Source organism: Triticum urartu, chromosome 4 (assembly GCF_003073215.2).
Source record: "Triticum urartu cultivar G1812 chromosome 4, Tu2.1, whole genome shotgun sequence".
In the NCBI taxonomy this organism is placed as follows: Eukaryota; Viridiplantae; Streptophyta; class Magnoliopsida; order Poales; family Poaceae; genus Triticum; species Triticum urartu.
The window spans coordinates 538,012,812-538,025,848 of NC_053025.1; positions in this window are offsets into that span (position 1 = coordinate 538,012,812).

Sequence of the window (13,037 nt, forward strand, 5' to 3'; positions counted from 1 at the left end):
CCGAAATAGGAAAGCGCGCTCATCGAGTTCATTCGTGAGAATTGGGACATTTTTTCATGGAAGCCCTCTGACATGCCAGGTGTACCGAGGCAACTCGCTGAGCACACCCTTAATGTGGATCCTAAATACAAACCGGTGAAACAGTTCCTCCGCCGATTTAACGAAGAAAGACGCAAGGCAATTGGAGAAGAGGTAGCCAGGCTCTTAGCAGCTGGTTTTATTGTTGAAGTTTTTCACCCTGAGTGGCTTGCCAATCCGGTGCTGGTCCTTAAGAAAAATGGCACCTGGCGCATGTGTGTGGATTACACAGATCTTAATAAAGCTTGTCCAGCAGATCCTTTTGCCCTCCCCCGTATTGATCAAATTATTGATGCTACGGCGGGTTGTGAGCGTTTAAGTTTTTTGGATGCATATTCTGGCTATCATCAGATCAAAATGGCAGTTAAGGACCAAGAGAAAACGGCATTCATAACTCCCTTTGGAGCCTTCTGCTATGTGTCTATGCCCTTTGGGCTCAAGAGTGCCCAGGCAACTTATCAACGTTGTGTGCAAAATTGTCTACACACATAGATTGGCCATAATATACACGCCTACGTGGATGATATCGTGGTTAAATCCAGGGAGAAGGAGACTCTGATTGGTGATTTAAAGGAAACTTTTGATAACCTGAGGACATACAAGATGATGCTTAATCCGGACAAATGCGTCTTTGGTGTACCAGCGGGCAAGTTATTAGGCTTCCTGGTGTCCAATAGGGGAATTGAGGCTAATCCGGAGAAGATCACAGCCATCACCTCCCTGGCTAAACCAAAGTGTATCAATGATGTTCAACGCCTGGCAGGCCGGATTGCCGCGTTAAGCCGGTTTATCAATCGTCTTGGTGAGAAGGCAATCCCTTTGTATCAGATGTTGAAGAAGACGGATCAGTTTGTCTAGAGTTCTGCTGCTGATGAAGCATTTGAGGACTTAAAGCGGCAATTGGCCAATCCGCCTGTGCTCGCCGCTCCCATTGACAAGGAGCCGTTACTGCTATATGTTGCTGCTAATGCTCGGGCGGTCAGCGTGGCTATTGTGGTGGAGCGAAAGGAGGCAGGTAAGGAGCATCCGGTTCAACGTCCGGTCTATTATATCAGCGAGGTGCTTATTGAGTCCAAGCAAAGGTATCCGCATTGGCAGAAGCTGGTGTATGGAGTTTTTATGGCAAGCCGGAAGCTTAAACAATACTTCCAAGGGCATCCAATTACAGTGGTCAGTTCTGCTCCTTTGGGGGATATCATCCAGAACCGGGAAGCAACTGGCCGGATTGCCAAGTGGGCTATAGAGCTTGGGCCGCACGATTTGAAGTATGTGCCTCGGACGGCGATTAAGTCTCAAGCACTGGTTGATTTTATCAATGATTGGACGGAAATGCAAGCACGTGAAGAAAAGCCAGATCACACATATTGGACCATCCATTTTGACGGATCCAGGCAATTGGAAGGCTCGGGGGCTGGAGTCGTATTAACTTCCCCACGAGGTGATAAGTTTTGTTATGTTCTCCGCTTAATGTTCCCTTTTACTAACAATGCAGCTGAGTATGAAGCCTTGCTCCATGGTCTCCATATGGATAAGGAGATGAATCTAAGTCGAGTTAAATGCTTCGGTGACTCGGACCTCGTGGCTCAGCAAGTGTCTGGCACTTGGGACTCCAAGGATCCACTCATGGCAGCATATCGTCGTGAGGTGGATCTTGTTGCAGGTCATTTCAAAGGCTATCAGGTGGATCACGTGAACCGGCGGAAAAATGAAGCGGCGGACGCTTTAAGCCGGCTGGGCTCTTAGCGCAAACCGGTTCCGCCCAATGTTTTTCTGGATGTGCTGCACTACCCGTCGGTCAAGATCCCCGGTGAAGCGGATTTGGCTATTCCTGATCCGGAGGCTCAATTGGTGGCAGCTCTTCATGTTATTCCAGATTGGACGCTTCCTTACCTGGCGTACAAGAACCGGGGCGAGTTACCAGAGGATGAGACTCTGGCCAGACAGATAATCCGGCGATCCAAGTCCATGACTATTATCAACGGCGAGTTGCATCATTACAGTGTGTCAGGAGCATTTCAACGTTGTGTGTCTCCTGAAGAAGGCCGTGAAATTTTGCGTGAGATCCACGTAGGAGATTGTGGTCACCATGCCGGTTCAAAATCTCTGGTGGCTAAAGCTTTTTGCCATGGCTTCTATTGGTTAACTACTCATGCTGATGCAGAGGATCTGGTCAGACGATGTGATGGTTGCCAAAAGTTCTCAAGACGTGCTCATGTACCGGCTCAAGAATTGAGAATGATTCCAATTACTTGGCCGTTTGCGACTTGGGGGCTAGATATGGTTGGGCCTTTCAAAAGGTCCAAAGATAAGAAGGCCCACCTCCTGGTGGCGGTTGACAAGTTTACAAAGTGGGTGGAGGCAGAACCTGTTAGCAAGTGTGATGCGGCCATGGCGGTTCAGTTCATTAAAAAAGTGATTTTCTGGTTTGGCTTTCCACACAGTATCATCACAGATAATGGTACCAATTTGTCCAAAGGTGCCATGAAGGAGTTCTGCGAACGGGAGCACATCCGGCTAGACGTTTCATCAGTGGCACACCCACAGTCCAATGGTCAAGAAGAAAGAGCTAATCAAGAGATCTTGAGAGGCATCAAGCCCCGGCTCATGGTTCCTTTGCAGGGAACGCCGGGTTGTTGGGTAGAAGAATTACCATCTGTGTTATGGAGCATCAATACAACACCCAACAGGTCAACAGGATACACACCGTTCTTCCTGGTTATGGAGCAGAGGCGGTTCTCCCCAGTGATATCTGTCATGATTCACCTCGTGTGACGGCTTATATTGAAGCGGACAACGAGACAGCACGGCAAGATGCTTTGGACCGGTTGGGTGAAGAGCGCGACATAGCAGCCGCCCGATCGGCGATTTACCAACAAGATCTTCGTCGTTATCACAGTCGCCGAGTCAGAACCAGAACCTTCCAGGAAGGAGATTTGGTGCTTCGGCTCATCCAAGATCAGACTGATATGCATAAGTTATCCCCACCTTGGGAGGGGCCGTTCGTGGTCAGCAAGAATCTGCACAATGGGTCATACTATCTGATCGATATTCGAGAGCATAAGGACTCACGTACATCAGAGGAGGAGACCAACAGGCCGTGGAACATAGCTCATCTTCGGCCTTATTATACCTGAGCCATTGGTTCTACTTATGTACATATTACAACGATGTATATATTATGATTAAATATAATAAACCAGAACCTCAGCTAAAGCGGGGTATCTGTTCTTTTACATCATGTGTGGTTACACGGAGTTGTTCTAACGCGGCCTCCGGTTTACCCCTTGAGTTCGCTTTTTAAAAGCATCATGTTATATCACTTGGAGGTTTGGTCGTGTCCGAACCAATACCATACCTCTTGATAGGCAAGAGCCACCAGATCACTTGGGGACTTGGTCACGTCTGAACCAGTCATGCCTCTTGATCGGCCTAAGGCCACAGAATCACTTGGGGGCTTGGTCGAACCCGAACCATTGCCATGCCACTTGGTCGGCATAAATGCCACGGTTTCATTTGGGGACCTGGCTGACTAGAACCATAGTTACACCTAACGGGAGCTTGGTCGTGTTCGGCCATGGTAACGCCATCTAATCAGCTCAAATAAACCTTTTTTGCAAACGGTTTTGTCATTGCTTTTGCTTCACACTTTTCTTTGCAAGATACTTTTTTCCTTTTTATTGCGTTTTTTAAACCGACAAAGTTTTCAACCAGTCAATTGACGGAACACGGTTCACGTCAATCCGGAGACTATTTGCCCGGTTTGATCTTTTTTGTTAACATCCTCTTATGGAGTAACACGGTGTTTATTATAACCCGGTACGGTTTACATGGTAAACCAGCGTCATATATATACAGGAGCTGTTATCTCCTCCAACAGTGTGGGTTTGCAAAACTCTGCATTAAGATTGGCCAAGCCAACTTCATGCTCAACGATGGCAGGTATTATGTATCTCAAAAATTTGGTCATATACTTAAAAAAATTCGGATGTTTTGATTTCATATATGCAGACATCATATTCCGCCTGACGGTACAACCGCGGTGGCACTTGAAGAGTTTCTTATTGCAGAAAGTGCTTTGGAAATTTCATCACCACAGGAAGAACAAATTATGCACGAAGGCATATCAACATCAAAAGTATCAGCTAGCCTATTACAAGGCAACACGGTGCCCATAATAATATCATTGTTTTTCACAAAGGAGAGGCAGTTTTAAAACCGGCTTCCGGTTCAAGCTTGGTCACCAGCCTGGCCTGATGGTTGTGGGTCATCCTGCGCCGCTTCAGCCTCCATTTCTCTACCCAGTGGCTGGAAATCAACAGTTGTCCAGTCGATTCCCATTAATGCTTGAAAAACAGCTTCATCATGGATCAACAATGACGGGTTAATATCGGGAGCGTAAGTATGCTTACGGATTGGAGGGATCAGATTTTCCGATTCATGGATTGGTGCAGCTATTCGCTTGTTCTGATTGTCATATTGGGCTTGATAATGAGACAAGTCTGCTTCTTCTGCCAATTGACAAGCTAGCGGACGTACCTCCCGGTTTATTGCTCGCAGATCCGCTTCACCAAAGTCTGACCCGTCTTCCTTCAAGCTGGGATAGCCCTGAGCCGCTTCAATAGGATCAAAATCCGGCACCCAGGCTTTTTCCCGGATTAAGGCATTGATCGCACCGGTTCGAGCAGCAGATTTCTTCAGCTCTTCAACCCGGGCAGGAAGCACCGACAGTTTCATCAGAGTGTCTTGAATCAAAGTGGGTGCCGGTTTGTTATGGGATGCGGTACAGATGATCCGCTGGGCACCAGTATACAATTGTTCAACCAATGTATAGGCGCCTTTCAGTTTCTTCCGCACATCTGACCCCAAGTGACCAATGCGTGTCCCTGAAACACCATAAAGGGTTAATAAACCGGCAGCTCTGTAAGAAGGCAGAGCCAATTCAGAAGTCAAACTGGCTTTCCAAAGATAGCAGTAGCCATGGCATGCACGTGCCGCTTTATGCTGGTCAGTTCATCCGCCACTGGTTTTAGTGCAGCCTCGGCATCCTCTGCTCGTTTGATTAAAGCAGACTTTTCAGTGGCCCAATCCGCCCGCTTATTCTTGAAGCTCTCCTTAAGCTGTTCCATGGCACTTAAAGCGTTGGCTAATTCCTCTTTTGCTTTGGAGGTTTCAGCTTGTTGGGTTTTCAGGTTTTCTTGGAGATCGGCGACTTGGCTTTCTTTCGTTTTCAGCTCCGCCTGCATGTAGACAGTTATATGCTTCAACAAAACGGTACAAGGATTGAAGTACCAACCACATAACAAGTTATGCACTTAGCACTTGGGGGCTAATGCATATTCGATCTTCATCTTTCAATTGCTTACAAAGTCCCAAGATCAATACAAGTATTCAACTTGGCACTTGGGGGCTATTGGCTATTTGCTCGTATATATATTCTGATGCGGCAATCTCACTTACTTAAAGTACCGGTTTAACTACGCTAAGTTGAACCGGCCCTTGGGGGCTACATCAGCGAATTTCAAAGCATTAAGATTTATATTAGTAAGTCCCGGTTTGAAAGAAGATTACAAACCGGCCCTTGGGGGCTAAGAGAGTCAGCAAGTATTGAAGCATACAAGCAGGAAAGAGCATATGGAAGTTACCTCGTATTTATCCTTCATCATATTAACCAGACTGGCTTCATAGTCACGGCTGGTATACAGCCGGTTCAGGTAGCCGGAATGGATATCTTGGGCGTTCAGAGCAGCGTAAGTCGCCAGATCAGCATTCCACTTGCCTTTACCAAAGGCAGCAAATTCTTCCTTGGCAGAATGTTTGGACAAAGCAACAGGATTGCTTGGCTTGGTATGGCCAGTGCCAGTAATGACAACCTCATCCTCCCGAGTATCGCCGGTTTGCACTGGGGCTGTTGGCTTGTCAGTAGGTTTTGCTGGACCGATGGATCTCTCAATCCGGATGGAGCTTGTGGGCTGATTGACAGGACCTAAGGCATCAGTAGGTCTCTCTTCAGCAATAAGATCGTCATCTTGTTGTGATGGATCGTTGGGTATATCCTCAGGAATAGCCGCTTCAAGATCTGGTGTCTTGCCTGGCTCAAGAACGGCATCTTCTTCGGCCGCTTTGTCCAGGCGGGCCTTCTTGCTTGGCCTAGGTTTGGCCCTAAAAAGAATAACAAAATCAAATACAACATATGTTCTAAGGCGATGTGCTGCAAATATCATAATAAGTATAGCTTACCCAAGCACCGTTTTGAGCGGTGGCAGCTGAGTAGCCGATGACTCGCCAGAAGATGAGTGGGAAGTAACCTGGTAATCGGAGTCAGATGGATTAAGAGGTTGACGAAAGCAGCCCGCTTTAGGACAATCACTGACAAGCAAATTAGAGACCTCTGAACGGCGTTTCCGAACCGGACTGTTCGGTAAACCGGCGGAGGTAACTACCTGGCCGCTGTGCCGGGTTGTGCGACGAGCTTCGTGCTGTTGGGTCTTCGTAAGAAATTTGGGATCCAAAAAAGCAAGAGGATGAGAAAATTTAACTTTCCGGTTTGCCTGACGGATTTTTAGCGAAGGCAAAGGTTCTGAATTGGAAGAGAGAATAATTACCTCTGCAGCATCAGTGTGGCTGGCTTCGGCATCATCCTGACAAATATCATCATCAATAAGACGCATGAAAAATAATCCAAGTGAGTCAAGCTCTACCTCAAGGTCCGGATTATCCACATCATCATCAGGGGCCGGATTAGAAGATGCAGTAGTTCTTTTCCTGTGGGTAGTCTTCTTTACAGCTTTAGTCTTTTGCCGGGTTACTCTTTCCGGTTTGTCTGGTTTTTCTGGTTTCTCCTGCGGCAATTTCTGCTCCAAAACAGATCATTGCCCTGATTACACAGACACTGATATTAAACAATGACCAGATATATCAATAATAGATTCAGCAAAAGGAAAAATCAAGGTCTTACAGCTGGTGGTTTGTTGGTGGCACAGAAGGGAAGCAGGCCATTTTTAGCACAGTTATGTTCCGGTTCATTCAGCATCTTATTCACAGCCTCTGTGATTTCTTCATCGGTGAGCTGGATTTTGGAATGTCGCAGTGGGTCATCAACACTGCTGGTATACTCGCACATCAAACCGGAGCGCTGACTAAGGGGCAGTATGCTCCATGTTATCCAACAGCGAGCGAGATCAACCCCTGTTAAACCGTTGGCCATAAAGGCTCTGAGCTTCGACAGTTGAGGAGCATATTTGCTCTCTCCTGGGCAGTCAATCTTTGCGGAAAAGGGTGTGTATTGCTGAGCCACTCCAGACGAAAGCCAGGCAAGGGATTCTCACCAGCAGGGGAGGTGTCTTTGCAATAGAACCATGTCTGATTCCACTCTTTGGGGTGGCTGTGCAGTTTGGCGTGAGGGTATGTGACCTCTTTCCTTTTCTGGATCGCCACGCTACCCAACTCCGTATTGGAGCCGTCAGTAAACTCAGAATGGCGGTTTAGATGGAAAAAGGTCTCTGAACAATTCCACTATGGGCTCCTCTTGAAAGAACGCCTCATAGAGCACTTGGAAGTGACACATATTTGTAACAGAATTGGGGCCAGTGTCTTGTGGATGGATTTGGAAATCGGCCAAAACATCCCGGTAAAATTTAGAACCGGGCGGCTTAAAGCCCCGAGCCAAGTGATCTATGAAAACAACAACCTCTCCTTCCTTAGGAGTGGGAGGGCATTCTTTGCCAGGAGCCCTCCAATGGATGGTATCTTTGCTGCCTAAAGTGCCGATCAGGACTAGATCGTCCAGCTGAGCCTCTATGACGTGAGAAGGAACCCAATTGCACTCATATACTTGCTTGGCCATGATGAAATCTACAAGGTAGAAGATCCTGGTTCAAAAATGCATTTGATCAAGGTACATTGGTATGTGCAATGTTAAACCGGAGACAGATCTATCTGAACCGGGGTTTTATGAAGCAACAACATCTGGCGGTTCAACAAGGGGACTAATGGTATATACCGGTTTGGCAATTTTTTCTACAAGGTTAAACCGCCTGGTTTAAACATTGAAGCAGATGAGTAAGTTTATAGAAACAGATTTCATAAGATTTCTCTACAGCGATGGATCTGAAGCAAGTTCAGAAAAAAGATAAATATTCAGAGGTCCAAAAGGGGCAGTACCGAATCAATGAGCAAGACGTACATACAGATCTATGGTTTTGAGATGTGTAAGTGAAGGCGAAGGGTAAACAGCTACCATTGCACAGAATAAATATTTGCGGAGTCATCTAAAGATCTATCGTATGAGCAAGAGGCAGACGATGAACACTGAAGAACTGTGAAACACTAGGTCAGATCTGCGGGGGAAAGGATAGAAGATTTACCGGAGCTGAGGAAGACGCGGAAGGTTGCCGCGATGCTCTGGTGCGCCCAGGTTTATGCAGCGGCCAAGGTTGAGGCAGAGGTCGACGGCGGCGGCGGAGCTCCGAGGCTGGCGACGCGAGGAAGACGAAGAAGAAAGGCACGAAGGGGAGAAAAGAAATGACCCTTCGGTCCTATTTATAAGGCGAAAGAACATGTGTCAGGCGCGACAATCAAGGGGCCACGAAACGGAGCTGTCGCCTCGATTTCCGCAGATCTATTAAACAAAGAAGCATAATGGATAGCTTCGTTATGATAGGTGACGTCACTCCGGTTTACAACAATCAGAGAAGATGACATCATGGCGGTTTACCAATTTATGAGAAGATGTTGAAGATTAAGCTTTTGTTAAAGGATTGACATGAACCCGTTCAAATCAATCTGGGGCCTAATGTTGGGGATATTACTGCTAGGCGTAAACCGGCCTATCTGGGCCGGGTCAACTTTATCAGTAGTTCAAGAGTGCTAAAGCCCAAGAAGGCAGATGAGGGCCTAAGGCCCGTAGCTGGTTCAAGACTTGTAGCTGTAAATCGGGATTTGTATATAAACTTGTATTGTAAGTTAGGAATAAGGAGAGACCAACCCGGAATACGAATATCGACCAGTGTTGGGACTCTGTGAACCGACGGGTGTCACCCGTGTATATAAGGGGATGACCCGGCGGCGGTTCAGAGAGAGACAACCAACTCGAGACATAGGTGAAGCTTGTTTTCTCCCTAGTCATCGAAACCCCATCAATTCCATCACAACTAGACGTAGGCTTTTACCTTCATCGAAGGGGCCGAACTAGTATAAACTCTCTTGCGTCCCTGTGTCCACTTTAACCCCTTCAAGCTAACCCATCGCGATGGCTCCACGACTAAGTCCTTTCTCTAGGACATCTGCCGTGACAAAACCACGACAGTAACCATAATTGATAAACAGTCCTCACAAAAAGATGATCTGGATACTTCAAAATATACAAACTGAATTGAGTGGACAAATATTAACATAGACTGTTCTCAGGACTCACCACACACCAATAGTAGTAGTACTAAACAATACAGGGTTCACAAACACAAGTCAAGTACTGAACAATAGTACTTACTACTGATAAGCAAAGTTGCACTAATTAAACTCTGAAGACTATTTCTTGCCACCGACCTACGGGATGAACCCCGCATAACTGACTAGGCCATGGACTTCGTGAGAGATGTCTACCTGCACCATCACCATCTCTTCAACCTTGGAGAACCTAACAAAGTGGTCTTTCCACTCGTAAACATGACGATGAAGACATGCCACATCAGATTTGTCGGGAAGCTTTACAAGAACCACACCCTTCATAATCGAAGGCACCGCCATGAAATTTTTGTGGTCAAGTACAGCCTCAAGAACACGCCTGACAATAATGCTACAGGAAAACACTAGTTCAGGACACGTGGCAACAAGGACACAACAACTGGATAGTTTAGCAGTAGAACTCATCCTCAGGTCTTCCAGTTCACACGGCATGACTTTGAGAACTTCATCTCCACCACGGACCTGGTTGTAATTCAAACAGAAACCAAATATTTTATTACTACCTCCGTTCAGAAACATAACATGATTTTTGATATTTTACTGCATATATGACTACATATACGCACAGAAATGAGTGAACAAAGACACTAGAACATGTCTTCAAAGGCATGAGAGCAGAGGGATTACTTCAAATATCCATAACACAAGTTACTGAGGCAAATATACCCTCTTCAAAGGTAGCATTGATGTTCATAAAGTAGTTGAAAGTAATCTATAAGAAATCAGTGTCAACCTCTCGCATGTTTTGGTCAAAAGAGGAATTTAGAATCGTCATTTGGCACACAAAAATCACATGCAAGATCACCCAGAAAGTTGTACTACTAGTACTAGTACTGCGTGTTAGATGAAAAAACACGATCAAGATCGAGAAAAAGATCGTCAAGAAGAGATATTACCTGGACTAGCTTAATGAGGGATCCCGGAGAGGGGGGCTTGGACATGGCGATGTCTTTGAGCTTGTCTGCAGTAGTCTCGGCGGGGTGCTTGTGCTTCTTCGTACCATGAGCCTCGACGGTTTTGGCTTGAGCCATAGACATCACTTCGGCCGGTGCTCCAGCGTCCATCAAGAAACTATCAAATAGAAATAAAAGAAAAGAAACCATCATCACAAACCATAAATAAGAACAGAGAGGGAGTTATAGGACCGGTCTCGGGGTTGCAAGACCGAGCCTTGGCCAGAATCCACACAATTGATGCGCTCATCTTTCCTTCTTTGGGAGAGAAGAACAATGGCAGAAGCAGGTCGGGGGTTTTCTTGAAGAAATGAGGAACGAGATGAGGGAGAAGCGAGTGGGGGTTTTCTTCAAGAGAGGAAGTTGAGAGAGAAGAGTGAGATGATGGTTGCTTCGTCTGTCCAACTTACTTCTAGAAAGGAGGGGGTTTTGTGATTTGATGGCTCATTGGGCATTACTGCGGCGCTTCGATCGGGGTAGTCTACTGTGCAGTCGGCACTCTACTACGGAGTAATTTAGTTCATGGCTGGTGGACCCTGATGCTAGCTGCCCACACGTCGGCGAAAGTGAGTAGCAAGTTTCCCGACGACCGTCAAGGAGGATCCGCACGGTAGAGCGTGTCCACTATTTTTCTAAAGAAAAAAAATGATTACAGCAAGCATTTCCACTCTTACGACGGAGGAGTGCGAAACACAGCAGCCACTTGAACATACACAGTGCTCCTACTACTAGGCATGTGCAGTGGTTCATACGTCAGTACTACATAATCTTGTTGTTGGTGTAGTAAGATATGACGATAACAAATGGTGTTGTGCGCATGTCAACTATATGAACAGTAACGTAAGATAGTACCACTTTTTCGACTGTCCGGTTGAGAATGAATGGTGAGATCGATGTTAACAAAACTAGGTCTACAGCGCACGGAGAGTTCGATGCTACAATACTCCATGAAACACGAACCATATGAAGCACGAATCAATGTTAGGCAGGGTGTATGAAGGGTGCACGGGGTGGGAGCAAAAGTTCCCTTCTCGACCCACTTTTGGGTGTTTGGCAGAGTGCATGAAGGGTGCATGAGTCCACACTAGTAGGTTAACACAAATACACGAAGAGGGAACAACTATATTGAGATGAGAACGCAACCAAACAAACCCACACGCTTTGTCGTACAGTGACTGATCTGCACCGTCTGAGTTTAATCCAACGGTCATGTTTCGCCGAGACATGGAAATGCCCATGCAGAGGAGCCTAAACACCACCGAAGTCCCTCTGCTTCTCGAGGCGCACGATGTTGGTGATGCAGGGTGCAACCGCCCGCAGAGCCCACTCCCGGTCGACGGGAGCCAGCTCGTCAAAGACGGCATCCAATGGCACGAATGGATTTCGGTGACGGAGCCCTGAGAGGATTCGCCCGGCAACGGCGACGGCAGCCCGCAACCCTCCTTGTCCAGATCCGCCCCCACCATCGTCCGGAGATGGCTCAGCTCCTCAGAGATATAGGTGAAGAAGGAGACCAGGTCAGGAAGCCGCAGCTCGTTGAAGTCGACGGGGTGGTCAAACGGGTTTAGCCAGACGGCCGGCATGGTCGCGCTGGCACGACAGTAGGCATCGCGCAGTCGCAACACGTGCGTGGCAACTTGGTCCACCAAGTGGTTGAGGCGATCCTGGACCTCATCACGATCGGCCCGCTCGCGCTCCAGCCAGCTCCCCTGATGGCCTATCGTATCTCCCGCTTTCTGTAGCAATGCCGCTGACGCCTCGAGCATCTTTGTGGTGGACGCCTACCGCATTTTGAAGTTCTGTGAACTCCCGCACATAACGGAGGAGCAAGGCACTCCTCTCCTACTTGAGCTCATGGAGCTCCACGTCCTTCGCCCTGAGATCCCCATCCTTGGCCTGGAGCTCCTACGTCAGGCGCCTCACCTCAGACTCTGTGATCTGCTGCACCGCCATGGCACCAGGTAGAAGAAATGGCGAGAGGAAGCAAAGGGGGAAAAACGGCTAAAGGGCAATGCAATCTATGGGAAGGCGGAGGGAGCCAGCCGAGGAGCGGGGTGAATCTTTGGGTTTTCACCTTGGGAAAACACCAGTCGACGACTTTTCACATGATCGAGCAGTGGGTTTTACAGGCGAAGTCGTCGTGACTAAATTGTTGCCGCGCCTGCTCCTGTCAATCAAAAAAATTAAAAATCATGCCACGCCTACCGCACCCAAACACCAGAGCAACGTCGCGGTGGATATTTAAATTTACCTGCCGGCAAGGAGATAAAAGAAGGGGTGAAAAAACAAATGTGGCGGCGGCCTAGCTAATCGGTCGCACTAGCCCAACTAGCTAGCCATGGTGCTTCACTGATGTACTCAGGGGGAAAGGTGGTCTTTCGTGATTTGACGACACATTTACTTGCTTCGGCGCTAAGACCGAGGAGGACCCAGAAAACGCATGGTAGGGCGTCCCACGTCTCGGCAAGGAAGAATATATGCGTGCACCACCCGGGAGGACCCCGAAACCGCATGGTAGAGTGTGCCATGTCTCGGCACGGAGGA